Source organism: Oenanthe melanoleuca, chromosome Z (genome assembly GCF_029582105.1).
Source record: "Oenanthe melanoleuca isolate GR-GAL-2019-014 chromosome Z, OMel1.0, whole genome shotgun sequence".
In the NCBI taxonomy this organism is placed as follows: Eukaryota; Metazoa; Chordata; class Aves; order Passeriformes; family Muscicapidae; genus Oenanthe; species Oenanthe melanoleuca.
Genome location: NC_079362.1, coordinates 478,171 through 498,131, shown reverse-complemented (window position 1 = coordinate 498,131; position 19,961 = coordinate 478,171). Strand labels below are relative to the sequence as shown.

General features: G+C 40.8%; 1 pseudogene; it reads right to left on the bottom strand.

The window, feature by feature from the left end:
* Positions 1-2,504: 2,504 nt before the first annotated feature.
* On the bottom strand, positions 2,505-19,460 carry LOC130264899 (serine/threonine-protein kinase RIO2-like; annotated as a pseudogene).
* Positions 19,461-19,961: the final 501 nt, after the last annotated feature.

Below are 19,961 nucleotides of genomic sequence, written 5' to 3'. Positions count from 1 at the left end.
GATTCCCGTAGCACCAAGGCTAGCTAAGCACTTGCAGGTTTAGCCACCAGAACCTTCTTTATTATTCCCTCTCAAAATGCTCAGTCATGGTCTGGTCTTTCTTTAGTAGAACTAGAAATAGGAGGTACTTCTTGCCTGGTGACGTGACTCCTGTTCATGCCAAAATGCAGGGGTGGCATTTGGTCACTTCATAAAAGTTGATGAACAAATATCAAAGTGTGATTATTGGTGTCCTAAACACAAGTTTGAGACACAGTGCAGACCGTGAAAAAAAAAAAAAAAAAAAAAAAAAAAAAAAAAGTTTCTGGATATTAATAATTCTCCAAAAGAGAATTTTTGAAAAGTTTAAACAGAACATTTTTCCTTCATTTAGACTTGCCTGTAAAGAAAAAATAATATAACTAGCTATATCTCTCAGTTTGCAGCAAGGACATAACTAACAACTGGCACATAGCAATGTCAACTCCTTGGTGAGCATTGTGTAGGTGAATGTGCCACACATGTGACACAAGCAGCAGGTAAGAGAAGAGATGCAGAGGCCTGGAGCCTTTGGTCACCCGAGGATCCACAGCATTCTGGGGGCTCTATTTTTAACATAAACATTAATTTTAAGACCAGTTACTTCAAAGCAGAAAAGAGAAGATTCTGCAAAGAACTCTGCTGGTCTCCCAGTCTCTGGGCACTCTGAAGTGCAGGGTGCTCCTGAGTACCATCATACCATTCTTCCCAATTTTAGAAATGGATCTCCATACAATACTCTTTTTTCCCTTCATTTGCATCGCCAGCCCCATGCCACAGCCACACTCTCAGATCTGCAGCTGTGCAAGGTGGAGTCCCAGGCTTGGCTCCAGCAGACAAAGGGAAACCTTCTGAAATTGGCATATACCCTCAAAATGCAATTTTTGCAAAACTGAGCCAAAAAAAGTTTATTTCACCTGATTGCGCTGTCTGTGGATGCACAGCAGCACAAGATACATCCCAAAGAGAGTCTTCAAGAATGAGCTGTTTTTATTGCCTATTGACAGGTTTAACTACAGATCTCTGGTGACACAGGGAGTTGAAATTTGTTTTTGCAAAGCACGAGAGTGGTGGCTCACAGAGAAGAAAATACCTTGTGTCAAATTGAGTGTAATTTTAGTGTTTTACATAAGTTTACATTTTCTGGTAGAGTGAAAATGTTCTTCATATTGACTTCAAAGGAGTTTTTTGCTTTGTTATGTCTGTGCCTTTTTTCTCATTCCATTTACCCAAACTTAGTCCATTGATTGAGCAAATGCTGTGCAGCTTTAACCAGCAGTCAGCCTGGTGACTAAGTCAGCAGTCTGTATCTGCTAAGAGATTTCACATTTAACACCCCAAAGTGCCAGGTTGTATCACTTCCTGTTACTTCTTGTAGAACAGTAGCAGTGTCTGCTTATGGTGACTAGGAAGAGAAATGCTCTGGTGTTTGTGAAGGGCTCCTTGGGTAAGAACTCTATCTGTTAAATTCTAAGATTTTTAATGTTTTGGGGTTTCCTGCCTATTGAGTACTTTCTAGGTCATGTAAAGATACTGAATATTACAAAAACAAAAACAAAAACAAACAAACAAACAAAAAAACAAACCATCAAGAAACAACTCCAAAACTAATCAGAATGGATACACAAATGATACTAAACTCCTGTTGGTCAGCTCTGCTGGTACTGATGATTAAAACAGAAATATTAATGGAATCATGTTGAGGTGGCACTTTGTGCAAGTGACAGTGACGTATGAGGGATGAACACTCTCACAAGCAAAATACTGAAAGATTTCTAAATGACTGCTCAATACTGTATTTACAAGTCTTTGTCAGCTTTATTTTATTATTATTTTATGATGAACTTTTTATAAGTCTTTGTCAGCTTTATTTTATTATTATTTTATGATGAACTTTTTATATCTACTGTAAGCTACTTTTATCTTCAGAATAAAGTACTTGAATGGCAATAGGGTTTTTTGTGTTCTAGTATTGTTTTGTAGAACAGCACTTCAAAAATGTGCTTGTGCCAATAAATATTTTAATGATTTCTCCTATTTATGTTTCTAAGCTCCAGCAGATGTCACATCCTGCATTAAATTATTATTTCAGCCAATGAAATCAAGTTTTGTTACATCTGACAAAGTTTTTGAAGGAAAGTTAAAGGAAAGTAATGTTACATCTGAATAACTTAGCAAAAAATGTGCTTTTTGTGCCTGTGCACAGCAACGCACCACAACTCAGTTATGAGAAAATACTGCGGGAAATTCCTGTCATAATCTTAATCACTGCTACTGATATAATGTAAATTACAGTCAACAGTTTTGACTAGAAACACAAAGCACAACCTGCCAGTCAAAGTCACAGGAATGAGATTTATTAACTCCCAGAAAAACATCTGGTTTGCATAGCAGAGATTGCTCCTTTATAGCAAAGGATTATTTGTAAACTACCATGATCCATTCAGCTGTATACATTCCTTATGTTCAATGGAAGTTTTAATAAATTATCCCCAGAAATTGGCTGCATCCAAGCTTGACTTAATGTTGTGCATATTCTCTCAATGTTGTCTGGTGTAAATATTTGCCTCCCCTTTCTGCAGCTGTTGCTTCAGAGCAGACTTCTGCTGCTTGGTCAGCTGATGCTTGATCTTCTGTTTCACCATCTCCTACAAACAAACACAATTTGACATCAAAGCTTCTTTAAATCATTTAGCAATAAGACATGACATGACAACAGAATTTTTCAGGACCAACATGAGCATTCATGATTCATGATGTTCACCTTGACTGTAGAAATGGACAGAGTTGTTTCTTTGTAAGAAAATCATGAAACAGTTCAGCTGACTGAGAAAGGAGATTCTCTGCTATGAACAAGATCTGTGTGGAGTGCTGTGTGTGTCCTACATTCTTGGGACTCACAACACCTAAAGGAGTATGGAATTATCTGTGCTTTTATCTTATGATAGTTATAATAAATAGCATTTTAAATATCTTTTTAATTTTAAAATTAAACTTCAGGTGTGTTCCTTACTGAGATGCTAAAGGACCCACACCTCTCAGTGCAGAACATAGGCCTAACACAAAAAAAATAAAAGCTAATAATATTGCAGAACATTCTATGTCCAGAAACAATTATTTGGCTTGTGCTTTTTTTTAGCACCCTGGTTATTCTGAAGTTTAGATTACAAAAATATGACTGCTCTAATGGAAAAAAACAACTCTGTAACACAAGTGTGGCTAAGAGAGATGGGGAATTAGTGATTTACAGTTCCTCCTCCAGTTTTCCCATTCAATCAAACTGGAAGAGTTCTATGAAATTTCATTTGTTATCTGCACCTGTGGCTCATTCTGAGCTCTGCTCTCCATATTGGGATGGCAGTACCTGCCCACAAAAAAACGAAACCATGACTTGGTAGATTGAGACGTGGTCCCAGCTCAAGTTGCAACACTGCTGCCAAGTGCATACTTGCGCATTTTTTCTTGGAAGTAAAAGAGAAATCAAATTATTTTCATCTCTTTCATCATGGTGGAATCATACCTTGCTGGAAAACTGCTAGAATGAATTCTGCAAGGCAGAACATTACAACATTCAATCTAACGTAAATTCACCAAATTCTATCACTGAACTGCAGCACTTAATGGAAAGACTCATCAGTCTTTCCGTCATCACAATTGACATGTGTTCCAAAATTTCTGATGCCAAGTAGACATATCACTACTGCCTACTCTGGGGTTGAAAAAAATCACATTAAATTCTGCTGAAAATATCCTGATTTATGTAATTCAGAAGGTCAAATTCAAATTGCCAAAGAAATTGCTCTTGAAGGTGAGTTCACAGAAATCTTTCAGAAAAAAATCTCTAAGAAGAGAAGTGAGAAAGGCAAAATTAAATCTTGGCTCAAGTATCCACGTTCAAAATAAAATAAAAAAAAACTGTGGCTAGCAACAGGAATGGATGAACTGATGATGTTTGTGCATTAACATATATTAATATGAATTAGTTACTGGGTAAATGAGAGCTGTTAAGTGTTGGTATGGTGTTTCAGGGAGAGACCAAAAAGCAAAATATGAAGGTGAGTGCTGGAAATCACTGCCTGTAATCAATTACACCAGTATCAGTCCTATTTTTCAATGGGAATGGAGAAGCATACTGGAGAGGTAGATGGCAACAGTTTTTAAAGATTATTAATGCCAGAGAACAATTTCAGAAACAGCTATGTGCAATTTAAGGTGGTCTGAAGGTAAACTAGATAACAACATAACAAAATAATATTTACTAGAGGAACAGTTGAACAGCTCCCAACACTTCTGAGTCATGTGATGCTCTTAGTCCTTGTTCTGTGCCCAGCAATGGGAACAATACACTCTTCATTACTGAAACACATAAATCAATGTGTTATTCCACTAGCAAGATAAACACACCTTTGCCTTTTGAGTCTTTTTTTTTTTTTTCTCTCCCTATTTGAGTCTTCACTTTCTGGGCTACAACTTGAAAACTCGGAACAGAACATGCAAGTTTTAAATATTAATGCTGGCAAACTCAAGAAATAGAATTTCACACTCAAGGGGTCAGTCTAAAGGCAAGCAGGAATTTCTAAGTATATTAGGAAAGGAATTAAAAGCCAGAACAACATACAATAAATTTGAATAAATACAGTACGATATATTTGAATAAAACACTCCAGGGAGTTTGTTCTTGGTAACTTCAGCTTCAGCAGCAGAACATTTGGCTTTGACATAAAGTATCTGGAATATAAATTTACTCATGAAAATGATTTAAAAGTAGTAATTTAACACCAAGAACTACTTCATTATCAATATTAGCTGAAATGACATAAAAGGGAAAAAAATCCACCACAGAAAATAGGTTGGTCTTTGAAGTGCAAGACCTGTTTTCTCAGTAGATACTACAACAGAGGTGGACAACCACAGTACCAATAGGAAGGGTATTTACTGCTGTATTTTCAAAATAATTTGAATTTTTAATCTTCAGTTTAAACAAGGGCAGCTGAAGAGCAGTCCTTTTTGAGCTACTTGACACATTTACATTTTTGGGGGCAAGGGAAGGACCACATTCCTAGACAGTAAATGTGAATCTTTGCCTGTAATGACTGAATTCCTCATTTAAAGCCGATGAGTTGACCATCTCAGGGCATTTGTCTTCATTCTCCTTACCCTCCCAACACTCTCCTTGACCTGCCTGACCTTCAGTTCAGCAGCATTTTCAGTTAATCTTTTGTCCTTAAAAGAAGTAATTGCAGAACTCTCTGCATCTTCATTGCCCTTCCAAGGCACAGCTGACCCTTCAGCATTTTCCAAGGCTGAACTCAACTCTGCCATATTCAGTCTTTGTGTATTTTCACTGCTTTCAGCTGCTTCAGCCTCTTCCTGCTCGTGGAGTCAGAGGCTCTGCTTTCAGAGAAATCACCACTTTCACATGTGAAGTCTTCACTGTTTTCTTCATCTTTGCTGAAGAAGTTGAGCTCTTTCTCAGCATCCTCTGCAAGTTCTAACCCCTCTGTATTGTCATCCTCACCAGAACCCGTGGGGTAGAGCAGTTCACTGTCTTCCTGCATCTTCTTTCCATGGCCACTGGCAGCAATCTCTTTATCAAGAGAACACTCTCTCCTGTGAAAGAGGAATGTTTTCTTCTAATGTGCTAAATTTAATAAGCCAATATACTACATTTTGTGTTTAAAATGCTAACCAAGCCAGACTAAAATTACCCACACTACTAAAAAAGAAGGTACTCTCTGTTGAAACATACAAAACACAGGATGGTGCTGAGCTTTATGTGAAATACTAACTTAGAGTGTAATCCAAGAGAAGAAAACTCCTCCAGGAGATGATTCCAACTCCATCACCCGCATTTTTTTGTTTAACAGAATTTTTTTTTACTTAAGCAGGAATAATATTTGGGTTTAAGTTCAAATCATGCTTAAGCAAACATAATAATAAAGGGTTTGACATACAAAGGCGGATTAAAGTGTGGAACTCCTTAGGAGAAGTGCTCAGGATGAAATAAAACCATTTTCATTGCACCAGTTTCAGTCTTAAAATGAGTGAAAAATTAGTTTAACTTTTCAGAAGGAGCAAAACACTTTAGGAAGAAAAGTTTAAATGTAATAATGCCTGAGAAGGCAGTCATCCTATTTATAAGCATTTTTAAAATAATTTTAAGAAGGAAACCCAAATTAATCCTCAGTAAATCAGACTTGTCAAAAGGGCTGATTCTGCACCACTGTTAAAATTTCGTGGACATTCACCATTTGGATCAAGCTTTCAGGCTGACGTCTTTTCTTGGGTTGCAAGAAGACAAAGAAGGCAGGAGAGGATTTTAAAGCATGCTTGAAAATCACTTACAGGACCTTTGAAGAAAGCACATAGAAATGAGAAAGATGTAACTTAAAATTGCATAGTCTGGCCTATCCAGAAATCCACTTTTCTCGGAAAACAGTAGTGCCATAAGTAGAACTCAAATTCATCTGGTCATTTCTACCTGATGTCTTTGAAAGTTGGGAAGAGCTCGCTCTCCTAGTTGAAGCGTTTCTTGATGAACTCCTTAATACAGTTAACATCTCTAAAAATACAGAATTATACAAACTAAAAAATCAGTGAAGTCTATTGCAATGAGAAATATTTACCCTATATGGTTTTATTTGAAAATTATTTCTTATTGGATTGAGTGATCTCAAGCCAAAAGCCTAGGAAGAAAAAACTGGATACAGTTAATTTCTGCGCATTTCTTAACCAAACAATATTATTATATCTGAGAAGAAATTAATCATGTATTTATTCTGCAGAGACATTTCTACTCATTCTTCATTTGCAACATTACTTGTCCTGCATCACAACAGTGGCAGAAAAATATTCAGGAAAAGACTTATGGAAAAACCAAGTCATGGTTGACTGCTGTCATCAGCATTTGTCAGATTCACCTGGAAAACACTTTAAATCTAAACCTACCATTCAGCATTTGCATGTGATTTTGACATCATTTGAGGAAAATCAATCAAAGTGGTATGGTCGTTATTATACGAGATTAAACTCTTCGAAATTCCCATGGATCAGGCCATGATTGGCAAGTTTTGCAATCAGGTCCATTAATTCACTGGAGACAACAGCAGGATCTTCTATTTGGTGCACCTGGCACCTGAAAAGTTAGGTGTCTTGGGCTGCAATACAGGATGTGGCCAGAAATGTGTATTCTATCACCACCTGTTGAAGCTGGGTGGGGTAGTGATTTCCTTATCTCCGTGGCACATACCATCTGCTAATGGGCCATCTTTAGGACTAGGTGGGGCAATCATCTTTATCATTTCCACAACCCATCCTCCCTCCAGGAAGATATCATCTGCTGCTGGCCCATTAAGTCCCACTCTATGACTGATAAAATTACATCATCCCACTGGGAGATGCTCCAGCCAGGGCGAGGAGCCAAGCCTTTCCTACCTAGATAAAAACTGAGGTTCTGGACAGCAAGTTACCATCTTTCCACTGGATTCCAGAGAAAAACCAGACTTTTCCATATCATCCCTGGACCTTCAGAGGAAAACTGCATCTTCTACAGGACCACTGTTTCAGGTGAACCACATCTGCCACTGCAGATGGACTGTAGCCACTATTTAATGGGACTGCTACCAACACCCTGACTGACAGGATGTCAGGTTGCATTCTGACTCTGTCAGGGTTGGGATTGTTCTTTGTAATACTGTATTTGTATTTTAATTTTCCTAGTTGTTGCCTGGCGACCTGGTCCAAGTCCAGCACGGTGGCCCTAACCCAGGGTCACTCGGTCCATCAGCTCCAGGACACCAATGTGGTGGACAGCAAATGGCGTTTATTGAGGGGTTGCGAGGGTCTTTACAGCCTAGGTAGTAGGGGTCATTTCCTTTAGCTTACGTCTGGCTGTGAGCTCAGGTCCGGAGCAGATCTCTGAGGGAGAGGGGGTTTCCTATCTAACCGTACATCCCGATTTCTTCCGCACGCTTTTCCCTAACTCTCTACACTAGTAAAGAACTGTTATTCCTAATTCCCATATCTTTGACTGAGAGCCCCTTAACTTCAAAATTGTAATAATTATTTGGAGGAAGGGGGTTTACATTCTCCATTTCAAAGAGAAGCTTCTGCCTTTATTGGCAGACACCTGCCCTTCAAACCAGGACACCTATAACACACAGAGATGTATTACAGGGTGGATGAATGTTCTAACTCTAGATCTGAGCAGAGGAACTTGTGCTAGAATAAGCAGATATTGAAATGGCTGTGATTGCATAAGTTTGAATAGAGAGGAGATGAAGATCCTTGCTGTCCCCATGGAAGGAGAAGGAGAAGAAGGAGAAAAAAAAAGGAAGAAAGGGGAAAGGGGATAATGGAGGCGGAGGAGGAGGAGGAGGAGAAAGGAGAAGGAGGAGAAAGGAGAAGGAGAATGAGAAGGAGCTCTGTTTTCAAAGATGAAGAAAGCCTTTTTTTAAACTGCTACAATCCTTAAAGTGTGCCTTATAAGTTGATATGGTCCTCAATAACACTTGTGGGAAGACTGTTATTCAAGGAAAGGAGTTTTTACACAGCAATCAGATTTCCATTCTCCCGGGCAGCTGATCACTGTGACATCAAGGCCACGAGAAAACTATTTCTTGTGTAGAAATCTCCATAGACTGAAGAGAGAAGTCTCCTCTCCCAAGCAAATTGGTGAAAGACTACTTTTAAAGATGGTAAACTGACTGACTTGTTTCTATATGTTGTCAGTGTTAAAGAAAAGAAGTTGTGGGGACAGGAGTGTTCTAGAAGTTTTCTTCTGAGTTTTATTATTTTTTCCTTATAGTTTCTAGTAATAAAGTTTTTCTTTGTACCCTTTAAAGTTTGAGCCTGTTTTGCCTTCCTCCTAATTCTATCTCACAGCAGGAAAGAAGTAATTAATTCTAGTGGGTGCATTGGCAATTTAGCCAGCGCTAGACCAGCAACACACACATCACAGCAGTTAGACAGGCTGGACACTACAGCTAAAAAATCCTACATATCATGCTTGATTTTCAATCAAGAACCTTTACAATACCAGCAAATTGACAATACTAGGATTTATACATCACCTGTGTTGCGTTCACTTGAACCAGTTTAGGATGTCAGTACAACTGGTGTAGTAGATCTGATCAAAAGGATGTGGATATGACTCTTGCACTGCAACTGAGAAACTGGGGAGAGAGTGAGAAAAAAGGCAGATCATGAAGCAAGTTCTTTCACTACAGTCTCATTTAATTAGGTCCTTTAAAGAATCCTGTTACAGAATGGAATAAACTAAATACTCATGTCTAAAAAATGAGACAGAAAGCTTGCAAAGAAAAAATAAGCATGCAGAGAATCATCATGTTTCTACTGTGTAGCACATTTAAAGAAATTCCACCACCCCACATTTAAAGAACAGTAATGTTTTTTAAAACCAGAACAACTGCATCTCAAATAGGCAGCAAATAGAAGTAATGTGTATGTGCCCTCCTGTGAAGACTTTTATTCATGCAAGTGGATAACTGGACAACTAGCTAAGGAGCCAGAAAACGAGGTTTCTTCTGTTTCTCAAAAGTGAAAAATAGACCTTTCTGAGAAATTTTTTGTAAAAACTCTGTCTGGGCCTATAGGAAGACATCCAGTGCCTTTTGACAGTAACTGGATGTTAACACAGAAATAAGCCTGAGTAGTAATTACTAAAGAATTACATTAGGGGCATATCACCAAGGAGTCTATTCAGCAATCAGAAATTAATGAATACCGAAGACCATACTTTCTTGTGCTAACTGAATAATTTTTAACAGAGGACCACCCACGCCACACCCCCAGAAATACTATGAAACCCTACTATTATTTTTTGCCAAATTACACAATTATACAGTGTTCTAGAAACAAATCCACACTGGCAGCCTCCAAAGCTGTCAGTAGGGCAAGATGAGCAGAGCCCTGTCACAAAAGGGGAAAATACTGAATCATCCTAGAAAACTCTTTGGGAGGCTGTTTGTGCTGGCAGCCAGTCATGGATTGAACAGGTGAGCTTGACAATACAGGAGTGCGTGGCAATTTCCTGCTGCAGGACTGATTCCCAGAACCATTCACAACACTAAACAGCCTGCCCAGCTTTCCCTCACTTCCACTCACACCCTCTCTGAGTCCTGAACCCCCACGCTGGGTGACAGCCACAGTCTCCTCACGCTGCTGTCACCATCTACAAGGGGAAGCACATCCAGAGCAGCTCATCCCTAAATGCACACATCCTACTCCCTGTTTTCCTGCATGAAGGCAAGCAGCCCTAATCCACCCAGCTGTCCCAGCCCAACAAAATATCACTGGGATGCTGGCACTTGCCTGAAGCTCTGCACTCTTACCCTGAGGCAGGGCACACTCTACCCCTTCTCACAGTTCATTTGTAAAGACCATTTTAGTACTGAGTGAGGTTTATTTTTTATTTAAAGCATACAACAGTGCCAGTGGCAGTCAAGAGCTTCTGTCTGGGGCTTTGCCCCTTCATACTTCTGTCCCTTTGTCACCTGCTTGGGGCAGCAGTGTGAGCATTAAGTTTTTTTGGAGCTCGGCTCTGTTTCTGAGACACAGCACAAGAAGAAAAAAAGTTCATGCAACAAAGTGGGCATGCTTGCTAGACACATTTTTCAGTATAATTTTCCTTCTGCAGACTTTGATTAGTTTGTTTTAAATTATGTTATACAAATATAGTATAATAGTAAATACTTGTGTAAATAGTTATATTTGAGGTTTCGTTCCCATTTTGCTTTCACTGTGTTGTTTTAGCTTCCCCCAAAACACTTTTACCTACAAAAACTGCAAACAAAGCGCACACAATATTGTACAGTATTCAGTAACAATGTAGACAATTGCCTGACTACTATGAACAGGTATTTAATCTGGTGACTACTTCATATACACATTGCTGTATGAACTGTACACAGCAGCTGAGGCATAGGTGCTAAATGCTTCACAGGAAGCTCAGGTAAATTCACAAGGAAAGTCCTTAAAGTGTTGCATTTGTTTTTCTTAATAGAGAGACTCTATTAAAAAGTGCATACAACTTGGCATTTTCTTTGCAAAGAATTAGCTATAACAATCACAAATAAATAAAAAAAAAAAAAACCAAATAACAGTGGCTTAGGAGCACTCCCCATGATTAAGCCTAAAACACAGTTTTACATTAAGCACAGGAAATACTGATGTCCCCAAGTGAACTGTGAAAATTAAGACTTTCTCATTGCCAACTGATGAATTCCAGGCATAACAGTTATAATGAGACCAGAAGTTTTGTTTTCTCTATCATAAACTTTACACAAGGAAAGAAGTTCAGCAGATGTTTGAGGCTCAACCTCTCCAACCCATTGTGGCATTTTGTAATTCACATGAAATTGGATGAACAAACAGACCAACCAGATTGATGACAAATTTCATTTTGCATGTTACAAATCTTTGAACCTCATCAAAATAATGTAACACAAAATATTAATACAGATCCTGTGAGTGCTGAATAGAAGAGAATCAAATTTGCCCAAATTCTAAGATGGTTAGTTATATTTTGAATATATTTTGCATATATAAAACTTCTTTTCACCTAAATTAGAAAGAGCTATTTTTACTCACTTCTTGTACCCAGATGGTTGTGTAAGACTGCTAGTACTACTGTAGCAGTGTTTTGCATGCTAACCCCCAATGCAAAGATGCTTTTCAGCAACTGTTAAGTAACCTTTTACTTAGCCATGAACTCACCTGCCCACACAGTAAACTGATTTTTCCCCAGTTTTTAAATTCAGCTAAAAGCCTTTAGTAATTTGAAGCATGCCAAGTAAAGTGAAGCAAAATTATTACATTGGAATTTACATCACTTGTTCTTCCAAAAGGAAAGTATTACCTTTCCCAGTGGCTACACATATTGGGATCCTCCAGCTTTGACACTCCAGTGGTATAGGAGTATGACAGGGAAGCCAAAAAAGGAGTTGGAATGAAGAACCATCTTTTCAAAGAGATGACTGTGAGAAAAAAAAAATACTTTAATAATACCATACAGAATATAAAGCAGCTAATAATGTTGACCCATCTGTAGTCAACCTAAGGCAAGGAGCACTTCAAGGAACACACACAGCTTGCCCAGCAGCAGCAATACCACGCCCACTTTGGAAGAAGAACCCAAATGGAGCAGTTTCACACGAGGTCAGCTGGTGGGCAAACTGCATCTCAGAGGTCCTGCTGCCCTCTCCAGCTGCAGCCCCCAGGCTGGGTGTGCTCAGCCAGGCTCTGCCCACTCTGACAGCCAGAGCTGAGGTCTGGAATAAAGGCTGGCACTTGCTCAAGACCTCAAGAGCAGAGAGGCTCAGCTGTGACACAGCACCAGGAGCCCTGCACGTCCCTCATTTTCAGGAAGGGTTTGTGCCTCCCCATGCTCCCCATGTCCAGCTCAGCCTCTCATGTCACCCTGCACAGCCACTGCTCTTTAAACTTGAAACCCCCAAATTTAATTCCCCCTCCTCAACTGGCTGTACAGTTTCCAAATAGAATAAACATTCATTAGAAAAAGCTGTTGTAGTAACATGAAGGTCTAAGATTATCCTAACACTTTTACTAAGCCCATCATTTTCATTTGCATGCTGAAACACTCCTAATCCAATTAATCCACAAATGCCTGAATTAATGCTATTCACATATAATTTATTTGTAATGACTTAAGCTACATTTCTATTTCAGTGAACATTTGACCTTATTTCCTCCACCAATTCTAACACTATGTGGCTAAAGAGAAAACAAAAAAATTAGTTCCTTGAGTCTAATCTGTAGCAGAATAAGAATATTTCTAATGCATATGTTTGATTTAATACAAGTTTTTTAACAAAGTAAGTTAATCAAGAAGTAGCAATTTCTTACTTTAAATATAATGGAACAGAATAAAATGAATTACATAAATCACTTTATTTTATGAGAAAAAACACCACAGCACCATGGAAAGAAACAAAGACAAAGTAGTCTTACTTAACTCTTACTACAGAAGTCAACATAAAAAGCTCACAAAAAGAAACTATTATATTTAAGGTATCTAAGGATACAGAGATAATCCCATTGTGCTAAATTGTTCTTGAAAAATCAGGCTGCTGAAAGAGATTTCATGGTCTGTAACTATTTCCTGCATGCAGCAAGTAGTCAATGTCCATTTATTCAATGAGCAGCTGTATTTTCAGTTAATAACTGCAGTGAAGTGGTGATTTCATTGAAGATACTCACTCTGATTAAGCAGACTGTAAACGGCATTTCCTTTTTTTTCCTTTTATTCACAACTTCAGCAACTTTTCTTTTGTAGTATAGATTTACCAAAATTTACAATTAAAAAAAAAATTGCATGAACCCCCTAGAGTAAAACTTGATTTCAGCCAGATCTTTTGCTTAATTATTAGGAAAATAAAACTGGGAAAACATTATAGATGATTAGCATTGCTAAAGTGTTGATATTAGCAATAAAAGATGTAGATGACCCATTTCACTCTTGTTGCCTATGGTTTGCACCAAGAAAAACTTCAGAGATTCACTTTTCATACTATATAGTGCTGAAATTATCTCACCCAATAACACAAGAGAATTTTCATTATCTACACGTACATGGAACCTGTATCTCAAGTAGAGAAATCACTCATTTTGGGGAATGTCTTCCGTGTGCAAATTATTACATATATGAGACAGAAAAAAGTCCAACAAATTTAAGCTAATTCTTGGTGTTTTACCACTAGAACTTCCTTCCACAACAAAAGACTAAAATCTTATTGCCTGTTAGCTTTTTCTACAGCATTTGAGGCAAAATCTCGTGTTGAAAAAGCTGTATCTTTATTCCTACTTTGGGCAGGAACTTTAGGCAGGTTCAGCATCTGTTCAGGACTGACTTCTGTTTCCCTCAGCTTTAACCCAGGACCATGATTTTAAAACTTTAACAGAAAAGCAGTGCAGCTGCACAAAACAACTGTAGAGTTCTTCCCTAAATCTCTATAACCTAATTAAGGAAATTTAACTCATTATATATTTATTATATAAAAATCAGATAATCAGTAACAGCCATATTGAAAGATTAAAATGATCGCACGTTTATTATAATTACTAACAGGTTCATTTTAAGATGGTGTAACAAGTGGACAATATAGGCTCCTACGCATTACAGGTACTCCCCTAAAATACATTTAAACTTCAGCAATTACAGGAATTGCATTTGTCTCACCAGTAAAATGATGAAAAATCCTGTATGTGAACTATATAAATACAGAGAGTTAGCCATTAATACTCAATACCTGAGATTTTTAGACACTTTCTCTGCCACCACTGTGTTGACAGTTTTTATTTGGTTTGGTTTTTTATTTCCTGTATGTAGAGTTCAGGATCAAAACCAGAGAAAGAACAGATGACTACAAAAAAAAAAAAAAAAATACAAAAGGCAAAAAAAACCTTCTTCTTTATGAGGTGAAAATTAAGATATCCTTCTAAATTAATCTCTCCACCCACCCAGAGCAGAGCCACAGACAAAACTGAGGGAACACATCTCCCTCACATCTCCCTCATATTTGTTGTAATAAAAGGTAAATAAATACAGGTGGAACTGGGGAGGGCAGGCAGTATGATGGACACTGTAAAACAAGTGAAGGTTGCTCAAGGCTGCAAAGAAATATTTTTTGGTCAACTTTATCAAATACTGCCAGAGAACTAACCAGGATTAGAACTGCATTTCAAACAGAGAACAATACAACACAGTTGCTAACACAACATAATGGACCCAAGACCAAGGGAAATGCTGATGCAGCTTTCCCATTTCTGTTGCAAAAGCATTTTTAGCATTGAAACATGAAAAACGCAGCAGGAATGAGCCATTTAGTTAGAAGACAAACTCCAGAGTAATGGGAGCCTTTCGTACTCTCTTGTAGCATCTCGAAGGCTTTACAGCACCCAGTCCTGTCTTTCTGCAATGATAGGGCACAGGGACATCAAAATGATTTAATTTCTTTCCTGAGGTTACACAGCAAGTCAATGTTAATGTCAAAGTCAAAATTATGTTTTCTGCTGTATCTTTTCATTGTCTTGCATATAAAAAGAGCTCAGAATTAGTAACTCACTGCTGACTATGTGCTAATTTATCTGACAATCAGACACTGATAAAACTGGAAGAGATGGCTGTCCACATTTGAATATAAATCTAATGTGTACAGCCAAAGGCATGAACCACAAACCCTTACACAAGCAAAACATCAATTAAAGACCAGACAGCTTGAATGGGTTAATTAGCATGAATGCTGACACATTTAATAAAGATATTCCAGTAAAGCAAATCATGCCCCAGAATGTTTCTCCTAGTCTTCTGACAGATGGCTTTAAATGATAAGTACTCTTTTCGTGAGTTAAAAAAAACAAAAAACAAAAAACCAAACAAAACAAACCAACATTTGGATTATCAAGACACAGATTTTTCTCACAGATGAAGAAATACTACAGTTATATCTGCATTTATGCTATGCTGACTGAAGCATAAGTCAGTACTAATTACTGACAAACTAATCTGATAATATCAGAAATCAAGTTCAACGTCCTGGCAGAGAGTCTGTAATGTAAATACTACATACTGAAATATGATTCCACTGGCATCATTCATCAAGGAAAACACTACTTAACAGGACTAAGGATGTTAGAACTTTGACTGTCATTTCACTACACCATTCTTGTCCATACCTAAAGAAACACTATTTCCCAACACTGTGTTCCATTAATTTTTTATTTTTTTTTTTTTAATGGGATCACATCCATCTTACAGTGCAACCTGTAACTTTGGGGTTTTTAAACCAACATATCTTTGGTTAGACTAAAACTGTGGCACATACACAAAGAATCTGGTTTCTACCTTCCTCAAAATCCACTTGTTCCCCTAATAGGAAGTGAAAATGCCTAGACAAGAAAAAGCAAACTAGAGAAATCATGCAAAACTCCTGCCAAGTAATCTGAACATAAATTCAAGGGATCCTTACCAGCTGCCGTCAAAACCCGCTCCAAACTCTGCTAGGTGTTAAACCCTTGGTTAAAACCCTTCTGTTCACCTCCAAACAGCTCATTTAACACTGTAACCCCTGGACAGGTCCTCCAGGTGCCCACTCCCACCCCACCAGTGATGGCATAAAATGATGGCATTTAGCTGAGTTTTAAGCAGACATCTAAATGGTGAAATTTATATACAAAGGGCTAAGGCCTGCCCCACCAGTGCAAGGGTAGTACAGTTTCTGTCTGTGGGGATTCAAACCTGGCATGCACAGCCCTCCCCTGGAGAACTGTGCCACCTCTGGACCCTTTTACCACCTGATAAACCAAAAAAGGGGAAGTCTGTTTCCAGGGAAATTAAGCAGACACAGCCAGTTGACTTCACACAGGTCACTGAGCTGCCTGCAGTTTCGAATTTTTTTTTTGCCAGATATGGACTATAATCAGTGAGCAAGAGCACAAATTTCACAGCCAGTCCTGTGAACTGCTCTTTCCTGTCAGAGACTTGTAACACTCCAGACTTAAAATCACACACTAAAGAGCCTAGACAAAGCTATGGCACTTCCATAGCATATTAGCAGTCAATACTAATATGATGCCACTGATTCACCCTTTGTGGGAGCACCTCACACTTGATTGTATGACAAGGCCACATGGTTGGCTGTGTAAGAAAAATGAAATAAAGTCTCTTACATAAGGTGCCATATATTGATGCTATGCAGTGCATGAGTTACACAGGTAAACAAGTAGAGACTTGGTCTTCAAATTACAATTTGTCCAGCTTATTAGAGATCTGGAGCCCACCTGCCCAGCTGGTCTTTCTGATTTGAGATGGGAAATCAAACTAGACAAGCTAACACTATTTCATTTTCAGGGCCACTAAGTAGCAAGCAGTACAGTTATTTGGCTACCCAGCCTGGTGTTTTCCTAAATTCAGTCTCCAGTTCAGATAGTTGCACACCCACTCCTTCCACTTCAAGAACACACACACCTAATTACATATGCTTTCCTCCAAGTATTGAGCTATTGGGCACAAATATCATTAAGGGATGTTGACAAAGCAACTGGAACAGTTTTCGGTCTCAGTCTCACATCACACATGCTGCTCAATCAAAGAATCTTAAGACAAAGGTCTGCAGCTTCTCTGCTGGGAAACAAATGCTACTCTCCAGATTTCTCTTTTTGAGGTTTTTTCATTGTTCTTCTAAGAGACCAGATAAACACATTTTTTCCTATACAGAATAATTATATTATTCAGTTTTCTGAAACACTGCTGCCAAAGCTTAGTTATTAACTTGATAAAATAAACAATGAAGCATTTTCTCTATTGATGACATGCTCCAAGTGAGGTTTTAAACTCTTTCTATAGTGAGAAGTTGGTACTTTGGAAAAACTTCAGAGCTGGACGTGGTTCTAGGAAATGCATGTTCCCTTTGACTGCATTTCAGTACTCAATGACTGGCAGCAACATTTAAGTATTAATAAGGTTACCTAAACCTCCCCCTTTCCAGCTCATTTGAGGAAAAGCAGCTGCATAGTTTTCCTAATTGATTTGTGCCTACATTTCCAGTTTGAACCTACTCCTTGGCTGAAACACAAAATAGGAAATGTTTATACTACTACTACTGTTGAAAATCTGTACAGGATTTGTACACAACTGAGAATTTCTCTAGTCAGTTGCTGCTGAGGGGCATATGCTGGAATGAAACTAAGGTATTACTCAGATTTACGTTTTCATGTGCAGCTCATGGTAATTACATCTACACTTAAGCATCCTTCTGTTCCAGTGTGTACACTCGTCAGTTTCTGCTCACGACTTGCGTGAAAATGAAGGAAAAATCTTCCGTGAAAATAAAGGATAACCTTTAAAAACAGACAAGTGCTCTGAGGAGAACCTGAACCGACTTGTCCGGGCTCGGACCGCAGGAGCGCTCCCGCATCCCGACCGCGGGGACACACACGCCTGGATGCTCTGCACAGGCGGAGGCACCGCGGGCAGCCCCGCATCCCACCCGCGCCCCGAAGGATGCTTCTGCCCAGGGCAAACCCCGCTCCGGGAGCGGTGCCGTCTCGCCTTCCCGTTCTCGCCGAGGCTGCCGCGCCCGGCACCGGCGGGACGGGACGGGACGGGTCCGGTCAGTGCCTGCCTGCCCCGCGGGCACCCTCCCCGTCCGACCGGCCACCGGGAGCCGCCGCCGGCACTCGAGCGAGGGGCGGGGTGAGCGGCGGGGCCGGCGGGGATCAGCCCCTCCTCCGCCTGCCCCGGACCGCCCCCGGCCAGACCCGCAGACATTTTTAACCGCTCACCGCTCTCCCAGCGCCAGCCTTGCTCGGGGCGCGGTGCGGGGCCGGCGGTGTGTTCCCTCAGTGCCGGAATCGCCGTCCTCCGCTCGCTTTCAGGCGAAGTGCGAGCTACATAGGGACCTCAGAGGTCATTTTATTCGGCCTAGTGAAAGATAGGTGCCTATTCAGCAGTTGGTCGAGGAGTGAAATCGTCTTTTCAAACGACTAAATGTTTAGGTCCCGCCATGAGGGGCTGATCCTCAGCCCCGTCAGGGGCAGATTTACAGGGAAACAAACGCCATGTTCTCCTATCCAGAGCTGCTACGGAAGGAAGAGCACAGTGACTTTTGCACTCGTATATTTAAGATACTTACTCAGCAATAAGTGTTGTTTCTTTTTTTGGTTTATTATTTTCCATATTTGAAGCTGTAGCTTGTTTCTACGATCGCTGCTTGGCTCGGTCTTTGCCAGCGGCAGGCCCGTCTTTGGGCCGGGAGGGGAGGAACGTTCCAGCACTTTCTCAGAGAAGCCACATTTGTGGCTACTAAAGCCCGGCCGTACCACCCCATACAGCTTCTCCCCATGCCCATGAGGTGTGGGGGTGCTGAGGGTGCTGTCCCCGGGCAGGCAGTGTGGGGTTGCAGTGTGCCGAGCGTGCCCCAGCCCGGGCTGTGGGGGTGCCGAGTTGCCCGCAGGGTCTGCGGGTGCTGCCGGAGGGTCTGCGGGTGCTGCCGGAGGGTGTGTGGGTGCTGCTGCAGGATGTGTGGGTGCTGCCGGAGGGTCTGTGGGTGCTGCCGCAGGGTGTGTGTGTGTCCGGTGTGTGGGTGGGAGCTGCTCGAACCGGCACGGGGCGGCAAGAGGAGAAGCAGCGGCGCTGCCGCCGGAGGAGGCGCAGGCGGGAATCGGAGGTGGCCCCTGAGCTCCAGGCGGGCCTGCACAAGGGGTCCCCGGCAGTGAGAGCTCAGTGCCCATGGCAGGAGCTCACAGGGTGCGGGGGTGCCTGAGGGGAGCTGGGGCTGTCCGTAGCTGGTGCTGGCGGTGAGGGGCTGGATGGTGCTCCTTCCTGGTGCATCACTGAGCTGAGCCTGCACAGGTCTCAGGGGCTTGTCCCGGACAGAATAAGCTGATGTGCCGACGGAGATCATGGCAGCTACACTAAAGAGATCTGGGACACCGAGTGGCCAGAGGGACTGCTTGGGTTTGGAAGGCTGTGGGGTGTTGGCACTGAAGTCCTGCATTGCAGGGGCACAGGGATGTTAAGGAAGATGTCCTGAAGCAGGTTGTGGGTCTCCCCACTGGTGGTGTAAAGGGACTGGGGATCCCCAAGATTTCTTGGTGTGGGGAGCTGTTCTCAGGACAGGTGTCACTGGGGACTGTCAGTCCCCATGCAGCCTGGTGAAGCCAAAGGCCCTGCAATGGAGACCTGGCCACGGAGCCCCATTTGGAGATGAAGCGGCGACTGCTGCATCCCCAGGAAGTGACAGCAGCTGGTGCCAGAGCTCGTCTGTCACCGCAGGTGGAAGGGGATGTGCCCTTGTGAGGCCCTGGATGGGCAGTCATCGTTGAGATGCAGATGTAGCAGAAACTGAAATGCAGCCGGAGATGGAGAATGGATGTACTTAACAGAGACTCAAGAGAGCCAAAAA